The sequence below is a fragment of the Vicia villosa genome, linkage group LG3 (assembly GCF_029867415.1).
Source record: "Vicia villosa cultivar HV-30 ecotype Madison, WI linkage group LG3, Vvil1.0, whole genome shotgun sequence".
NCBI lineage: Eukaryota > Viridiplantae > Streptophyta > Magnoliopsida > Fabales > Fabaceae > Vicia > Vicia villosa.
The window spans coordinates 94,704,334-94,724,068 of record NC_081182.1 but is presented as its reverse complement, the minus strand read 5'-3'; positions in this window follow the sequence as shown (position 1 = coordinate 94,724,068).

Below are 19,735 nucleotides of genomic sequence, written 5' to 3'. Positions count from 1 at the left end.
TCGTCTATTAATTTCTTTTGCCACTCAACACAACATCACTCTTTATCAGATGGATGTCAAGAGTGCCCTCTTAAATGGTTATATAGATGAAGAAGTTTATGTTCACCAACCTCCTGGTTTTGAAGACTCCATGTCTCCAAATCATGTTTTCAAATTAAAGAAATCATTATACGGATTGAAACAAGCTCCCAGAGCTTGGTATGAACGTTTGAGTTCTTTCCTTCTGGAAAATGATTTCACTAGAGGAAAAGTGGACACTACTCTCTTTTGTAAAACATTTAAAAAGGATATTTTAATTTGTCAAATATATGTTGATGATATTATCTTTGGAACATCTAATGCTACACTTGGAAAGGAGTTTGCTGAGTCTATGCAGGCTGAATTTGAAATGAGCATGATGGGAGAACTCAAGTATTTCCTTGGGATTCAAATCAACCAAACTTCCGATGGAACCTATGTTCATCAAACGAAGTATGTGAAAGAACTTCTGAAGAAGTTTAATCTTTCTGAAAGCAAAGAAGCAAAAACTCCTATGCATCCAACTTGTGTACTAGGTAAGTGTAACACGGTGAACTGACTTTTTATCGATCGAAATGTCGCGGTTAAGCATGAGTCGCCACCGACTTTTATTTTATCCAAACAAGTTCAGAAAGGCAAAAAGAAACAGAAAAAAACCTTTTAAAGAAATCTAAGTTCGGGGGGTAATTTATGCAAAGGGAAGGTGTAAGGCACCCTTTGCATCCATGGTTTTCCATGGGCTCTTAATTGCTTTGCTTGCTCGTTTGTTTAGAAAATGTAGATGAAAGAGGAAAAATGGACTTTAGCTCGTAAATGAGCGTAGCCAGTTTTGAAGAATTTTGAGAAAGAATATAGAAAATAGAGCATGGCAAGGCAATTAGGGGCAATTACCTTAAACTCAGATGATAGGTCTCTTTTTAGCCTTTCAGAATGAAAGGGTCTATCCTTGCCATAAGAGGGCAGGAAGCCTTTCGTTTGGAGGTTGAAGGGTCATCGAAGCATCCTTTGCCATAAGACTGTCCCATGCCATAGAAGGGCAGGTAGTCTAAGGCAAGGATCAGAATAAGCCTTTTCGTAGGCAGCCAGAAGATACCTCAGCCTTTTTCCGTAGGCAACATCCGAGGGTCGAGGTCATTTGTGTATCGAAGGCAGCATCATTCAGGGTCGTGATCTTTTTATCGAGGCAACATGGCTGAGGTATCTTCGAATTCGAGGGACGTGGCTTATTCTGCAAAAAACACGAAGGCAACAGGCAACAAGGCAACAGGCAACAGGCAACAGAGAGGTTACTTCCAGATAAACTCCTTTATCGTGACACAGTTGTCGTGATTCCTTTATCGTGACTCAGTTGTCGTGATTCCTTTATCGTGACTCAGTTGTCGTGATTCCTTTATCGTGACTCAGTTGTCATGATTAAATCTTTGAATGTTGATCGTGTCAGTACCGTTCGTAGTAACTGAATTAGACCTTGGAAGATTGGAGATTTTGTTTATCTGCTTGCACCTGTATCCTAAAAAAAAGGTAAGGTTAGCCTTTATGCAATGTCATGATGCATGTATTATGTGACGAGTCTCTCAAAGTATATGAGAAGCTTGTATGTTTATCATGTAATTTGAATGAGGTTCTCGAAATAAACGAGAATAATGTATGTTATGTGTGTATTGTGAATGATGCATGAATATGATTTATGCTGTCTTGATTGAGAAAATAAATCTCTGTGTCATTGCGATTTTGATGTCTGATCTTGTTTTGAAGATGTTCAGTTGGGGATTTATGATTTCTGCTTGGGGATTAGAGTCATTTGTATGAATGATACTTGATGCCCCTGACTGGGAATAAAAACCATGTTGGAAGAGACCAGTAATGTTGAAGATGTAAACTCTGTTGGGGAGCCATGTCTTTGTCGGGACAAGAGCATTTGAAGATATCTTATTGATGGTTTACTCTGTGGGGATATGATCCTGTGAAATCGACTCTGTGGGGAGTCATGGGTGCCTTGGGAGTTGCCCCCAGTATCATAGTAACTTACTACTTGATTCAGGACACGCCATTCAGTATTGATCAAGATGTTGAACTGGACTTGCATAGATTTGCCCTAGTTAGCAGGAACTTTGGAAAGATTCGCCTCGCGAGGACTTTATGAGATGTTCACTATGGGCGATATGCCCCCAGTAATCATAGGCTCATGACAATGTCTCACGTTGATTGGGGAGTAGCCTTAGATATACTTGGATGCATGCCTCTGATTGTTCGAGCATCCATGAGATATTCTTGGAATCTCGACTTGATTGCCCCAGATTGATTGGGCAAAACATGTCATGCCCCTTGTATATGTCAGAGACATGGCTTCTTGGAATAATAATGTCTGTCGGGATAACTTTCAGTCATTAGTTGTACCTTGTGCAAATTCTTTCTGTTGCTAACATTTGAAATTATGTAGCAGAAAATGTTTAATAATGAAATCATGAGATGCAATGCATACGTCTGTCTTGAGTTTTTGAAAAAACATTAAAACTGGAGATGTAAAATCATGATATTTGTAAAAATATGATATTTGTAACAATGTGATGTTTGTAAAAATGAAGTATCAACTCAGCATTTTTGGTAAACCTTAAGGAGTCAGGATACCTTTTTGGTGACAGTATGCTTTCAAACTAACCATGCTTCAATTAGGACTTTCAAGGGTTGTAACGTGGCTTGGTTCACGGTTTAAGAAACAAAGGATAATGGCTCAAAATTTATTTATACCCATCCCCTTCGTGATGTTCTGCGATCCTAAGCTCAGTTAATTCAACTTATACATTCAGGTTCCAAGAGATCTATGGATTTGCGCCTTTGATAATGATGATGGTTCACAAGCAGAGAGAACTTTTGAGATGGAAGTCACTTCTTCCTTTTGGTAACCACAACTTTGAGTTGTTCAAGAATTTATTGACTTCTTTTTTTCATCTTTTTGATATCCCTAACTTTTGCCTGAACTGTCTCTTTTGAGCTTACAGTCAGCGGGATGCCTTGATTTTTGCCTAAGTCCTTTTTTTTTTTTTTTGACTTAGCAGGCTTTTCTTTGTATATATGTTTTTTCCATTTTTCTCTTTTTGAAAGATAATGACTGCCCTGTTTGATGATTGATGAACCGTCATTGTCTTTTGATTGACATCTCCGACACTTCTTTGATGTGTGCGGACGAACGCTTGTGATTGAAACCTTTGTTGAAAGGTGTACTGAATGATTCTCTTAAAATAGAATGCACAGCCAAATTAACTGAGAACTACCCTGCCCCAGGTTATGATCAAGGGTTTTTAATTATTACAAGAAATAAACTTCTACTTCTTAGGCTCAAAAGGGGTTGACGAGGGATTAACATCCTTATATCTCCACTGTTTAGGAATTGAAACAATGCCTGTACATCGTCAACATAGTCTGTTCGAAAGCATACTGTATGAGGCTGCGGTATCGTTTTCGTCATCCTCCCTTAAAAGGCTTACAGCTTAGCAAGAGTTGAATAAACACAAAACATATGCAAAGTAAATACGCAATTTAAAATGAGTGATAACGAAATAATGTATTCAAGACAAACATATGCAATGCACTGATGATAATTATTAAAACAGATAATGTCTATCATAAGTCGAATGTTTAAACGAACAGAATTGAAATTGCAAATGAAAGTAAATCTAATGATCTAAAAAGTTCATCCTTCTAGCCATTCACATTATTAGTAGTTGCATTAGGGGTCTCAGGAGGATCAAACTCAACTTCCCCAGCATCGATCATGTCTTGGATTTTGTTCCTCAATGTCCAGCAGCTATTCGTATCATGACCAGGACTATCGGAGTGATATGCACACCTCAATTTGGGATTATAGCTACGAGCAGAAGTACTAGGATTCTTAGGGGGATCCTTTAGAGTGATCAACTCTAACTTCAACAGGTGTTGTAGTGCTTGAGCCAGTGACATATTGATCTTTGTGAACTGACGCCTAGGCGTGTCTTGCGTGTTTTGACGACTTCTCTGAGGTGTCGGCGTGGAGATCAAAACTGCCCCAACAGATTGGCCGTGGTTATTATTTGAATCTGACTTCCCATTGAGAGGTTTCTTTGCAGCACCTGAGGATGTAGCAGCTTGAATCTTACCACTTCGGATGCCATTCTCAACGCGTTCCCCAGCCAGTATAAGCTCTGTGAATCCAGATGATGAACTTCCCAGCAAATGACTATAGAAAGGGCCAGTCAGTGTACTCATAAACATATCGACCAATTCTCTGTCAGCTAAGGAGGGTTTGACTCTTCCAGCTAAGTCTCTCCATTTCTGAGCATATTCTTTGAAACTTTCATTAGGTCCCATAGACATGCTTTGTAGTTGCATGCGAGTTGGTGCGAGGTCAGCATTGTATTGGTATTGCTGGTAGAAAGCGACAACCAGATCTTCCCAAGTACGGATGTTGGTACTTTCCAGTTGATAGTACCATTCGAGTTGGGTTCCAGATAAACTCTCTTGGAAGAAATGGATCCAGAGCCTCTTATCAGCAGTGTGAGGCTGAATCTTTCTTACATAAGACCTCAAGTGTATCTTGGGACAAGAGACTCCATCATACTTAGCAAAGGTGGGAGTTTTGAATTTTGGAGGAATAACTACCCCAGGAACGAGTCCTAGTTCTTCAAAATCTAGCCCAGGTACCTTCTGAATTTCCACGCTTCTGAGGCGCTCTTCTAGTAGTCTAAACTTCTCCTCAGCAAAATCCTCGTCTTGAGGGTACTCATCTTCTTCTTCTTCTCCTTCCTGGCCATCAGAACCTACATGGCTTCCCTGATTGTTCTTGACACTAAGATCATCTCCTTCCTCTTCCTCTTCCTCATCTTTAGGAATTCCAGTTTCTGCAGCCTTCTTGGGACGACCCTTGAATCTTCTTCCCAGGTTGATCACTCCTTTGGGCTTCTTGGTCTTTTTCTCCTTCTTAGTCAGAAGGGTTTTCAGCTCGTCTTGCCCCTTGGATAAGTTCAGGATCAGATCTTGAAATTGGGCATTCTGATCTTGAAGGTCTTTGACTGATTGCTCGAGATTCATGATGCTGAAATAAACAGCGAGGAGGTAAGAAACCTGTGGTGGGAACCTGTGATGCAATGTTATGAATGCAGATGCAATATTTTCAAGGATCTCTGGAAATTTAGTTAGCAACGTCAAAAACGATTTGGTCGCTTCTTCGTTTGAAGAACTCTGATTTTTGGATGTTCTTCTATGGGAATCAAGCTCACCATATCTAGTGGGTCATAGCCTCTGATTCGGGACACTTCTGAATTTGAAGATACATGGCTAGAGGAAAATAAATCCTCTTGCCCCTTGATAGGTACTGAGTATTTGGATTGGAAGGCATGCGGCTTGAGGAAAATAAATCCTCTTGCCCCTTGATTAGGAATTCAGTCCTTGATAAGAGCACCTGAAATAGTGCGCCCTAAATCCCTAAGATCCTTGAAAGGGTCAGTTAAATCATGTTATGCTTATGATGTCATGATGTCATGAAGTTATGCAAATGCAGTTCATTAGGCTTGGTGCGAGATGGTAAGGACAAACAAATCCTTTCAACAAAACCTGCGAGGAAATGAAGGTTAGTAGTAAACACAAACAAGTCACACAAGTCACACAATTTTTGGCTTAAGGCTTGCATGGAGGGATTGATTATACAAGTGGTAAGAAACAAAGCCAGACTAGTTGCTCAGGGTTATAGTCAGCAAGAAGGGATTGATTATACAGAAACCTTTGCACCAGTTGCCAGGTTAGAATCTATTCGTCTATTAATTTCTTTTGCCACTCAACACAACATCACTCTTTATCAGATGGATGTCAAGAGTGCCTTCTTAAATGGTTATATAGATGAAGAAGTTTATGTTCACCAACCTCCTGGTTTTGAAGACTCCATGTCTCCAAATCATGTTTTCAAATTAAAGAAATCATTATACGGATTGAAACAAGCTCCCAGAGCTTGGTATGAACGTTTGAGTTCTTTCCTTCTGGAAAATGATTTCACTAGAGGAAAAGTGGACACTACTCTCTTTTGTAAAACATTTAAAAAGGATATTTTAATTTGTCAAATATATGTTGATGATATTATCTTTGGAACATCTAATGCTACACTTGGAAAGGAGTTTGCTGAGTCTATGCATGCTGAATTTGAAATGAGCATGATGGGAGAACTCAAGTATTTCCTTGGGATTCAAATCAACCAAACTTCCGATGGAACCTATGTTCATCAAACGAAGTATGTGAAAGAACTTCTGAAGAAGTTTAATCTTTCTGAAAGCAAAGAAGCAAAAACTCCTATGCATCCAACTTGTGTACTAGGTAAGTGTAACACGGTGAACTGACTTTTTATCGATCGAAATGTCGCGGTTAAGCATGAGTCGCCACCGACTTTTATTTTATCCAAACAAGTTCAGAAAGGCAAAAAGAAACAGAAAAAAACCTTTTAAAGAAATCTAAGTTCGGGGGGTAATTTATGCAAAGGGAAGGTGTAAGGCACCCTTTGCATCCATGGTTTTCCATGGGCTCTTAATTGCTTTGCTTGCTCGTTTGTTTAGAAAATGTAGATGAAAGAGGAAAAATGGACTTTAGCTCGTAAATGAGCGTAGCCAGTTTTGAAGAATTTTGAGAAAGAATATAGAAAATAGAGCATGGCAAGGCAATTAGGGGCAATTACCTTAAACTCAGATGATAGGTCTCTTTTTAGCCTTTCAGAATGAAAGGGTCTATCCTTGCCATAAGAAGGCAGGAAGCCTTTCGTTTGGAGGTTGAAGGGTCATCGAAGCATCCTTTGCCATAAGACTGTCCCATGCCATAGAAGGGCAGGTAGTCTAAGGCAAGGATCAGAATAAGCCTTTTCGTAGGCAGCCAGAAGATACCTCAGCCTTTTTCCGTAGGCAACATCCGAGGGTCGAGGTCATTTGTGTATCGAAGGCAGCATCATTCAGGGTCGTGATCTTTTTATCGAGGCAACATGGCTGAGGTATCTTCGAATTCGAGGGACGTGGCTTATTCTGCAAAAAACACGAAGGCAACAGGCAACAAGGCAACAGGCAACAGAGAGGTTACCCCAAAAGAATGCGTGGGCAACCATCACGTTGTTCAATTCAGTTATTTATCTTGTATTTAGTTATTCTATGTCAATTACAATCTTGCACTCCCTAAATTACTAACCACGCAGTTATAATGCAATAAAGGGGAGGGGGAAAGTGAAACCAGCGGATCCCCCAACAGGGTTTGGCACAAGTAATAATAATAAAAGGCATAAAATAAAAATAAAATAGGGTTTAGGGTTACCAACAACGTAGCTCTGGCAATTGACAAACCCTGAAAAGGAGAAAGAAGAGACAGAAAACAGAGAGTGAGTGCATTATCGGTTCGAAGGCGAACTTCATTAATCATAAAAAGGAATAATAAAATTAATAAAATAAATGAATGAAAAGTACTTAGCTGGCATTTGCCCTAACAGGGTTAATGGGCAAAGGTTTGCCTGAAGCATTGACTCTGACCATTGAGAACTGAAAGAAGAAACAACAAGGCGTGAGTGTATAGGCAGTTCATTGGCAATTAAGGTTAACCCTAATTTGATGAAAAGGAACAAAATAAAACAGAATGACTATTTTAAAATAAATATGAAATAGAACTTAGCTTCTATAATCAGCGAGGCGCATAGTCGGAAAGAACCATGTTGGTAAACCTGAAAAGGCACAGAAGAGATATTTCTCAGTGCATGGAATGATCTTCGTAAACCCTGATTAGGGTACGAATTAAAAAAAATTTAAATGATATTCATTTATTAAAGAAAATAAATAAATAAATATTTTTATTAGTAAAAAAAAAGGGTTTTTGAAAATAATATGCATTGTTTGTTTTTATAAAAGAAAGGAAAAAAAACAAATAAGGAAACATATATATTAATATAATTAAATAATAGATTTTATGTAATTAAAAAGAAAGAAAATTAAAAAAAACTTATCTTATGATTGTGTGTGGCATGACTGAGGGTGCATGACATAGTCCTCATGTCCAGTTGAGGTTGGATGAGGAGGCGTTTGGATCCCATGGCTGGAATTGAGAGGGAGTATCACGCGTGGGTGGTCTAGCGTGCATAGGATCTGAAGGCAAATATTAACAAAACAAAGAGGTGTCTGGGTGGAGAATCGAACCAAGGCACTTGCAGTTGCCAGACACGCTTCTTTCCACTGGGCTAGACGTGTTTTGCTGTTAACAATATGCGCGCAGATGAATACATAGGACGCTTGGATCCTTCTTTACACACGCGCGCTAGATTTTGAATGAGCGAACCAGAGTGTGCCACATAGTCATCTTCAAGCTTCCATCGTCGCTTTAGACCAAAGCTTTTACCTACGGAATTTTCCTGTTGCGATAGGCCCTGCATACAACGAAAATCTCCTACACGCACTCAAAATTAAAGGTAAGACCGTAAATCGATTCGTGCCATCCATGTGGATTCGTCAGTACCTGTTTCAAACCCTAATTGTGGCCAAATTGGAAAACCCTAAATCGGAGCTTCGCAATTCATTAATGGCGAAACACGGTACAGTCAAGAATTTGTTAAATAAACCATCCAGAAACGTTCCAAACACCATTCCAAACAATAATATACATTCAAAATTAGTGTATGATGCATGAAAGGATGCAATCGATAGTAGAAAGAAAGAGACCAAACCGGTACTGTTGTGCCTTGATTCTGAACGCTATGGACGATGGTGAAGGTCTGGAATGCTTCAGGGAGTGTCAAGGATCGAGTTGCAGCCTTCAGAACGCCCTTATTCTACCCCAATCTCCAAAACCGAGTTTCAAGTTTTCTTTGAGTTTCTTGAATTTTCCTTGGTTCTTTTTGCTGCCAATCCTTGTCAAAAAAACCCCTCCTCCGTTCTGAACATGTTATATGTATATATAAGGGTGCATTAGGGCAACAAATTTGATTGATATCCATGTGAATCAAAGAATTGAATTTGATTGGAACATGATTTTCATTCTTTCTAAAATTGACCAAATCTTGATCTTTTTCACCAATATGTCCTTTGCACGAATTTGAACTAAAAATATGTCATAAATGAAGATTGGAATTGGTTAAAAATAAAACAAAATCAAATTTCTTTCAATTATATGATTTATTTTGATTTTAATCACTTTTAATATGAATAAAAATTCATAATAAATCAAATAATTTAAGTAAATTCGTGGAAATTGATTTTTAGACTTTGGATAACTTGTGGATCAAGATTGAATCAAAATAACTTGGGCCCGTTTGCAAAAATAACTCAATTCTTTCACATTTTTCTCTCCAAAATAATCCAACTTTGACAAGGCCTATCTCTCTCAATTTTTGAGGTATGGAAGTGTTCTAGGACTTTTTAGAAACCTTAAAGAGTCCTCTAACCAGTGTCTTTGGTCTCATATCAAAATTCTTTTCCATGCTCATTTTATGTCCTTTTAAAAAAAAAGTGTCTTCTTGTTGTCTTTTGAAAAGGACCTCTAATGTTTTAGTCCATATCTCTCAAATGAAGCATTTTTAGACTTGGCATGTGAGAGACAAAATTGTAGAGAATCAAATTCCTTCAAAATGAGCTTTGGATGGAAAATTTCTGATGTTCCATGTGAGAGTTATGGCGGGTCAAAGTTCAGTTGACTTTTCCTATGCAAAACCCTAATTTAGAAACCTTTTGATTTGTTGATTTTTGATCTTTCCTTGATGAACCATGATCAATTATTGATCAAATGGTGAATGATACTTCAATATGAGGATCTTGACAAAAAATCAGGAGTTTTGACTTTACTTTGACCCTAGTTGACTTTTAAGTCAAGATAGTCGACTGTTGACTTTCTGAACCATTGAGTGACCACTCCTTTGAATTGAGTTTTGATACTTGTCATAGAGATTATGTGAGATATATTGAGCCATATGAGATGCCTTGGAGCCATTGATTCACTGATTTTCCTTTGAGCAGACCAAACCCTGGTTTTAGTGCCTTGTATAGGAGAGTGTGTCTTGGAGCTTTGTGTGTCGATTTGTATTTGCACATGAGAAATAGTATGGGCAAATTTTGGGGTATGACAGTAAGGATGAGGTAAGTAAGAAGGTAGATCAGAAGTTGTACAGAGGTATGATTGGATCTCTTCTATATCTAACTGCTTCTAGACCCGACATTCTCTTTAGTGTTTGTTTGTGTGCTCGATTCCAATCAGATCCAAGAGAATCTCATTTAACAGCGGTTAAGAGAATTCTAAGGTATCTGAAAGGTACTACTAATGTTGGTTTAGTTTACAGAAGATCTAAAGATTACAACTTAGTAGGATTCTGTGATGCTGACTATGCTGGAGATAGAATAGAAAGAAAGAGCACTTCTGGAAGTTGTCAATTTCTTGGAAGTCATCTGATCTCATGGTACAGCAAGAAGCAAGCTACTATTGCCCTCTCAACAACAGAAGCAGAATATGTTGCTGCTGCTGGTTGTAGCACACAAATGCTCTGGATGAGAAGTCAGCTGGAAGATTATCAGATATATGAGAGTAACATTCCTATTTTCTGTGATAATACTTCTGCTATATGTTTATCTAAGAATCCTATTTTACATTCAAAAGCTAAACATATTGAGATTAAACATCATTTCATAAGGGACTATGTTCAGAAGGGTGTTATATCTTTAAACTTTGTGGATACAGACCATCAATGGGCTGATATCTTTACAAAACCCCTTGCTGAAGATAGGTTTAAGTTCATTCTGAAGAATATCAGTATGGATTTATGCCCAGAATGAGAAGATGAGAAGATCTTATGTATGAGTATCTTCTGAAATGAAATTGATTTTTTTTTATAAGAAGTTCTGATTGAAATCAATTAGAAATTGTGATTCAGTTATTACTAACGTTTCATTGTCTAAGTTGATTCAGAATCTCTTTAAAAGCAAAACAGCTGTAACTGGCTATCCAGATGGTAAACACGTGTTCACTATTTCTGGACAAGCGTGCGTGCAGTTGAGGGGACGTCTACTTAGGTAACTGTGCAAATCTCGTCTTTTGTCATTATTATCTCTCCTCACGTCATGTTACATTAAATGCAATTCATCATTTCTTTTATTGTCCTTCTTTTCTTTTTTTTATTCCTCGAACGTTTCCCTCTTCTTTTTCCCTCTATTTATTCCTTCATTTCGTTGCATTTTTTCAATAAGTCTTGGCTCTCTCTCTCTTTCTTTTTCTCTCTTGTCCAACAAAGTTTTTCTTTGGCATAAACCCTAGTTCATTCATCTTCAACCTAGCGTTCATCATGAATCCTTTCAACTCAATGAGAACGGATGGAAGGGTTAATCAGTTACAGGATGTGAAGCATATCTTGGGATGGCTCTCCAAGTCTCTTTCAAGACAGATCTCTTCTTCAATGCTGTTATCAACATTTATCCAAAGGAAGAAGACCTTCTTGAGTCACTGGAGCCCGTTTGCAACATTAGCTCCCTGTCTATGAACTGTCCCTCACTTCCTCTTTGGTCTCTTGGATCTCTCCTACAGTGGAGGTTCTAGTCTGGACAGGCATGAAGAGTTTTCAAGCTTTCATGGCTGAACAAACTGAAGACCAGAGGGTTCTTGAGTTGTTTGCGCAGTCTTTGCGTAGGATAGAGTCTTAGGCTTTAAGTCTTTGTAGTTTTCTTTCCTTGTTGCATCTGTTTTCTGCATACACCTTTTGTAATCCTTCTTGTTGAAATCAATGAAAAGTTATTTATGTTTCTTTCCTTTTGTCTCTTGCTTTACATCTGAATCTTTTCTGTCTTTTGATGATATGACAAAAAGGGGGAGAAAATATATGATAAATGATTCTGATTAATATTATCAGTTACCGAGTAAAAAGGCTCCACATTTACTAACAGAACTTGCAAAGTTCTATGTTTTTAAGTTGTGTTGTTGTAGGAATCAAAGATTCAAGATCAACATAAGAAGCAACAAAATGAATCAAGCTCTTGGATTCTTGAAGCAAGCTGAGTGCTAGGAAGCTTCAGAATCAGAAGCAAGAAGGAAGAATGATCAGAAATTCTGATAATAGAATATGATCCAAATCATTGTCTATTTGCTCTGATACATTGTCTATTGGATCTGATATATTCTATATGGCTTATATGGCTCTGATACATATTTTGTGTTCTGATACACATTTTATGTTCTAACTCATTCATGCTGACTTTTGTCGTTTAGTTTTGTTCTGTAACATTTCAGGATGTAGAGATGCTCTGATGATGCTCTGGTACATTCAACAATGTTCTGATACAATCTAGCATGAAGTGATGTAAGAAGAAATTCAAAGCTTTGAAGCTATCCGAGGGAAGAAGAAATCAGAAGCTGTGAATGTTCTAAAGATCCAGAAAACTCAAGTTCTGAAGCTGTCCTAAATGGAAGCATGAATCAGAAGCTGTGAATGTTCTGAAGATCAAAGAAATTCAAGTTCTGAAGCTGTCCTAAATGGAAGCAGGAATCAGAAGCTGTGAGTGTTCTAGGGATCTAAAGAAATTCAAGTTCTGAAGCTGTCCAATGGAAGCAGAAGTCAGAAGCTATGAATTATCAGAAGACAGAAGCTTATGTGATCGTCTCTATCGAAATAATCAGGGAAGTCTTTTATTATTAAAGTTCTTCGATTATTTATTTTAGGGGGAGATTATTCATCTCAGGGGGAGATTGTTAATCTCAGGGGGAGACATATTCACATGCTTATGCTATAGCTGTGTAATTTGTCTTTAGCCGTCTGCTCTTTCTGATCGCAAATTCATATCATTTATATATGTTTTTGTCATCATCAAAAAGGGGGAGATTGTTAGAACAAGATTTGTTCTGATCAATATTCTTAGTTTTGATGATAACAAGGATATGAATTTTGTGTGAGATAATGTGGTACTCTAATACATTGCAATTTCCCTTTCAGGAAATATATAAAGAGTATGCACAAATCAGCGCTCAGAAGCTTTGTCTCAGAAGGTTCAGCATGCAACATCAGAACATGGTCTGACAAGACATCAGAAGATGGTCAAGGCAGAATCAGAACATGGGTCTATGGAAGCATCAGAAGAACTTGAGATCAGAAGCAGAAGCACTGAAGTTCTCATGGTATCACGCTCAGAAGCACTTCAAGGTCAGAAGACAAGAAGATGCTATGCACCAAGCTGTTTGACTCTGATGATATTCAAATATTTTATTCACAAACATCAGATCAGAAGAAAGTACAAGTGGCAGGCTACGCTGACTGACTAAAGGAACGTTGGAAGCTATTAAAGGCAACGTCAGTAGACACAGCGTGAACAAGGCTCGAGGTAGTTGACAAAAGCGTGAAACATTAAATGCAATGCTGTACGGAATACGCAAAGCATTAAATGCGCCCAACGGTCATCTTCTCAAACGCCTATAAATATGAAGTTCTGATGAGAAGCAAGGTTACCAATTCTGAACGAAATTATTCTGAAAGACTTGCTGAAACGTTGTTCAAATTAAAAGCTCAGAAACTTCATCTTCATCAAAGCTCACTACATTGCTGTTGTAATATATTAGTGAGATTAAGCTTAAACGTTAAGAGAAATATCACTGTTGTGATTATAGCTTTTCAGAAGCATTTGTAATACTCTTAGAATTGATTACATTAATTTGTAAGTAACTAGAGTGATCAAGTGTTGATCAGGATACTCTAGGAAGTCTTAGCTTGTGTCTAAGCAGTTGTAATTAGAGTGATCACGTGGTGGTCAGGATACTCTAAGAAAGTCTTAGCTTGTGTCTAAGCATTTGTTCCTAGAGTGATCAGGTTGTGATCAGGATACTCTAGAAGACTTAGTCGCGGACTAAGTGGAAAACCATTGTAATCTGTTGCGATTAGTGGATTAAATCCTCAGGTGAGGTAAATCACTCCGTGGGGGTGGATTGGAGTAGTTTAGTTAACAACGAACCAGGATAAAAATAACTGTGCATATTGTTTTTATCGTTCAAGTTTTTAGACTACACTTATTCAAACCCCCCCTTTCTAAGTGTTTTTCTATCCTTCACAATACTTGTCTTCGGCATCAGTGTTATTGTCTCCAACATCACTGTGTTTGCTCGCAACTCCATTTGAAGGGTTTGATAGGTTTTTGTGTCGAGTTTTTTGGATTTCTTGAGGATCTTGGTTGTTGTTTGTTCATGGGTCAAATTCCTCCTTCTGTTCGGTGGTCAAGTTTCAACTCAGACTACAAACCTATTGTCACAGTCATCTGCAAGGTGGTTGATGTTCTTCAAAGTCCGACAAAGTTCGAGTTGTTGTGTTGCTTCAGTTCTTTATGGATGGCGATAGTGATTTTGGTCTTGTTTGTTGGATTTCAGTTTTCTCCTCTATGCTGATAGGATTGGTTGTTGTCTTATAATCCTTGTCTTATCTGGTTCACTTTAATTATTTTATTTGAATCCATACTATTATGCTCAAAAAGGTTTGTATGCTTGTTGTTGTTGTGGCGGGAAATTGGTGGTACGTGGATTGATTATGTGTTCATCATCGATTTATTCGCCAGCTTTAAAACCCTGATTGAGACTCTCAGACAATCACTCTTCATCTTTTTCTTTACAGCTTAGTTTCATACCTGTGCTTGGATTCGTTGGGTTCTACTTGTGTTGAGTGTTTGTTTGTTAGAATTAATTAGGATTTAGTTCTTTTATATAATCTTGTATGATTAATTAGGTCGATTACACTTTTGTTTAAACTACTAATGGATCAACTTTATTGCCTCCATCTTTGTATTTCTTGTTTTTATTTAATATAATTTCAATTTGCTTAAAAAATATTATAAGAAAAAGTATAATCAATATTTTAAATAAATATATATTTATGTTTATAAATAAATACAATTTCACCATACATAATGTACACATATCTTAGAATAAAAAAATGTATATAAGAGTTGTTTGATATTTTTAGTAGTAGATTGTTTTAGAAGTTTTTATAGAGATGTATGAAGCATTTCATTCTAACAAAGTGACAATACACAATTGCCACCAATCTTCCCATCTTAACAAAGGAAAATCGCCATGAAATTCCTACATTTCTTGTCATCCCTGATGTCATATTACAAATCAAAGTTTCATCATTCAATGACTTTATCCGTGTATGAAAATTTTAAATGTCTAAATATAAAAATATGGTAAATCTTTGAAAATGTCTAAATATTTCTATTTCTAGTTATATAATAAAACCAATTCATCCCATTTATCAACTCCTCTCCGTGACTCCGTCATGTACTTTGAATATTTTACGCTGCTTTTTCAAAGGAATTGGTATTCATATACTATTTAGTAAGGTTGCCAAATTAATAAAATGTTTCAAATATTAAAGGTTACAAAATTATAATTTTTTTAAAATGAAGTTTTGATCTCATCATTTTAAAATTATTTTTTTTCTCTTAATTTTTATTTGGTCGGTGCTTTGGTCATTCTCTCTATTTTATAATTAATTTTGATGACGTAAAAATGCTTAAATTTGATCATCTATTCATTAACACATCAATAAAAATAACTTCAAAATGGGATTGATGGTCAAAAGTCTAAAAATATTAAAATTAGGACAAACAAATAATTTTTTGAACGGATGGATCAAAATTTTATTTCTAAGTAGAGGATCAAAATTGCATTAATTTTTTGAAAATTTCTTTGGCCACCTCCCTATGGGGGTCACCCCCAGCGAAAATACCAAAATACCCCTGCTTCGGAAATGAACTTCCGAAGCGTTTTTTTTTTGAAAAAATTGACTTATTTCGGAAGTTCATTTCCGAAGCAGGGGTTTCGGAAGTGAACTTCCGAAATACTGCGATTTCTGCAGATTTATCAAAACACTCCCCCTCCCCCAATCATTTACCCTAAATCAAAACAAAAAGTGGCAAAGGCGAAAATTTGTGCAAACAGAATTTCAAAGCTGCATCAAGGCTCCAATCACACTGCTAAACAACATTCAAAAGCCCTCAATCCTAACACTTTGTAAGTTTTGAAATTTTTAGATCTATTATTCAAATGCATGTTATTTAGGGTTTTAATTGCATAAATGATATATGGTTAGGTTGTTAGTAGTATTTAGGTTGTTTAGAAGCATTTTGATTTGGTTTGAAGTTTGGTTTAGGGGTCTGCCATGGAAGTTGCAGAAAAGTCCATCGCAGGGGTGTTTCGGAAGTTCATTTTCGAAAACACCTCCCTCCCAATTTTCGGAAATGAACTTCCGAATTGTATCAGAAGTTCAATTTTTTTTGTTTTTTATTTTGTCTCGCATATTAATCGATTTCAACTGTTTACAGGAACATGTCAGGCAACCAACAAGCACGCAGGACTGCGTCTTCTAAAGAGGGCGCTAAGGGAAGAAAGGGTTCTTCAAAGAAGGAGGTGAAAGAGGTGAAGGAGGTGAAGGTGGTGAAGGAGAAGAAGAAGCTTTTGACTGGTTCTGCTTCTCGTCCCCTGGGAGTCCATGGCTCGGACGCGCAGGCTCAGCCTTCAGGCGTGATCAACGCTGATGGTTTTGATACTGAGTGGGATGAAGATTGGTATAATTATCTTCATTCGGAGGAGTTCGCTCGTCGAGAAGAATAACGTGTTTTTATTTTGTTTGATGTGTATTTTGTAACGCTCGTCGGGCAGAATAACATGTCTTTGTTTTGTTTGACGTGTTTTGTTTTGTTTTGTTCGGATTTCGGATTGTATCGCACAGTGTTTTTGTATTGGATTTATCATGTTAATAAAAATACGTACTACTGTAAGTAACAAATGACGGAGGAGGTGTAACCGGGGCCGGAACATATGACGGAGGAGGTGGATGTTCGGAGGAAGAAGAATCGGAGGTACGTCCACCGCGAGACAAAGGAGCTAATCATTGTAAGCTATAGTTTATCTTTATCATCTGGGGACGTCATTTCTAAAAAATCAAGATTAAAAATAATAAGATTTTTTTCCCAATTTTTTGTAATGACGTCCCCTGATGATAATGATAAATTATAGCTTACATTGATTGGCTCCTTTGTCTCGCGGTGGACGTTGTTAGAACAAGATTTGTTCTGATCAATTATCTTAGTTTTGATGATAACAATAATATGAATTTTGCTTAAGATAATATGGTACTCTAATCCAATGCAATTTCCTTTTCAGGAAATATATAAAGAGTATGCATAATTCAGCGCTCAGAAGCTTTGTCTCAAAGGGTTCAGCATGCAACATCAGAACATGGTCTGGCAAGACATCAGAAGATGGTCGAAGCAGAATCAGAACATGGGTCTATGGAAGCATCAGAAGAACATGAGATCAGAAGCACTGAAGTTCTGATGGTATCACGCTCAGAAGCACTTCAAGGTCATAAGATCAGAAGATGCTTTGCACCAAGCTGTTTGACTCTGATGATATTCAAACGTTGTATTCACAAACATCAGATCAGAAGGAAGTACAAGTGGCAGGCTACGCTGACTGACAAAAGGAACGTTAGAAGCTATTAAAGGCAACGTCAGTAGACACAGCGTGAACAAGGCTCGAGGTAGTTGACAAAAGCGTATAACATTAAATGCGATGCTGTACGGAACACGCAAAGCATTAAATGCACTCAACGGTCATCTTCTCAAGTGCCTATATATATGAAGTTCTGATGAGAAGCAAGGTTACCAATTCTTAACGAACTTACACAATTTCTGTGAATATTAACTTGCTGAAACACTGTTCTATTCGAAGCTCAGAATCTTCATCTTCATCAAAGCTCACTACATTGCTGTTGTAATATATTAGTGAGAATAAGCTTAAACGATAAGAGAAATATCACAGTTTGTGATTATAGCTTTTAAGAAGCAATTGTAATACTCTTAGATTTGATTACATTAAGTTGTAAGGAACTAGAGTGATCGTGTGGATCAGAATACTCTAGGAAGTCTTAGAGGTTATCTAAGCAGGTTGTAACTAGAGTGATCGTGTGGATCAGAAGACTCTAGAAAGTCTTAGAGGGTATCTAAGCAGTTGTTCCTGGAGTGATCAGTGTGTGATCAGAAGACTCTGGAAGACTTAGTTGCTGACTAAGTGGAAAACCATTGTAATCCGTGCGATTAGTGGATTAAATCCTCAGTTGAGGTAAATCATCTCTGCGGGGGTGGACTGGAGTAGTTTAGTTAACAACGAACCAGGATAAAAATAACTGTGCAATTTATTTTTATCGGTCAAGTTTTTAAAGCTACACTTATTCAACCCCCCCCCCCTTTCTAAGTGTTTTTCTATCCTTCAATTGGCATCAGAGCGCCGGTTCTAAGGTGCAAGCACTTAACCGTGTTTAGAAAAGATTCAGGAAGAGAAAAACGCTTCAGTAAAAGATGGCTGATGAAACTGCAAAGTCTACATCTACATCTGGCTCTGCTGAGCAACACAACGGTAACAATGGTTATACTAGACCGCCGGTATTTGATGGTGAAAACTTTGAATACTGGAAAGATAAACTGGAAAGTTACTTTCTTGGTCTAGATGGTGATCTATGGGATCTTCTGATGGATGGTTACAAACATCCGGTAAATGCCAGTGGCGTAAAGCTGACAAGGCAAGAAATGAGCGATGATCAGAAGAAGCTTTTCAGGAATCATCATAAATGCAGAACTGTTTTGTTGAATGTTATCTCTCATGCTGAGTATGAGAAGATATCTAACAGGGAAACGGCCTATGACATATATGAGTCCTTGAAAATGACTCATGAAGGAAATGCTCAAGTCAAGGAGACTAAAGCTCTCGCTTTAATCCAGAAGTATGAAGCCTTCAAGATGGAGGATGATGAAGACATTGAAAAGATGTTTTCAAGATTTCAAACTCTTACTGCTGGATTGAGAGTTCTTGACAAGGGATACACCAAGGCTGATCACGTAAAGAAGATCATCAGAAGCTTACCCAGAAGATGGGGTCCTATGGTGACTGCATTTAAGATTGCGAAGAATCTAAATGAAGTCTCTTTGGAAGAGCTGATCAGTGCCCTGAGGAGTCATGAAATTGAACTGGATGCAAACGAGCCTCAAAAGAAAGGTAAGTCTATTGCATTAAAATCCAATATCAAGAAATGCACTAACGCTTTTCAGGCTAGAGAAGAAGATCCTGAAGAATCAGAATCTGAAGAAGAAGATGAACTGTCCTTGATCTCCAGAAGGCTAAATCAACTCTGGAAGAACAAGCAAAGGAAGTTCAGAGGCATCAGAAGTTCAAAGAAATTTGAACGTGGAGAATCTTCTGATGACAGAAGATTTGACAAGAAGAAGGTCATGTGCTATGAATGCAATGAGCCTGGACACTTCAAGAATGAATGTCCAAAACTTCAGAAGGAAAATCCCAAGAAGAAGTTTCATAAGAAGAAAGGTCTTATGGCAACCTGGGATGAGTCAGAAGATGATTCAGACTCTGAAGATGAGCAGGCTAACTGTGCGCTGATGGCGACAGAAGATGACGGATCGGAATCTACATCAGAATCAGATTCTGAAGAGGTATTTTCTGAACTTACTAGAGATGAGTTAGTTTCCAGTCTAACAGAACTTCTGGAATTCAAGTCTCAGATTAGTCTCAAATACAAAAAGCTGAAAAAGCTATTTGAATTTGAAACGAAGAAGCTTGAGTTGGAAAATTCTGAATTAAAAGAAAAAGTTTTAAAATTATCCAATAATGTTGGATCTCCTTCCAATTCAGAAAAATCCACTCCTAGTCTAAA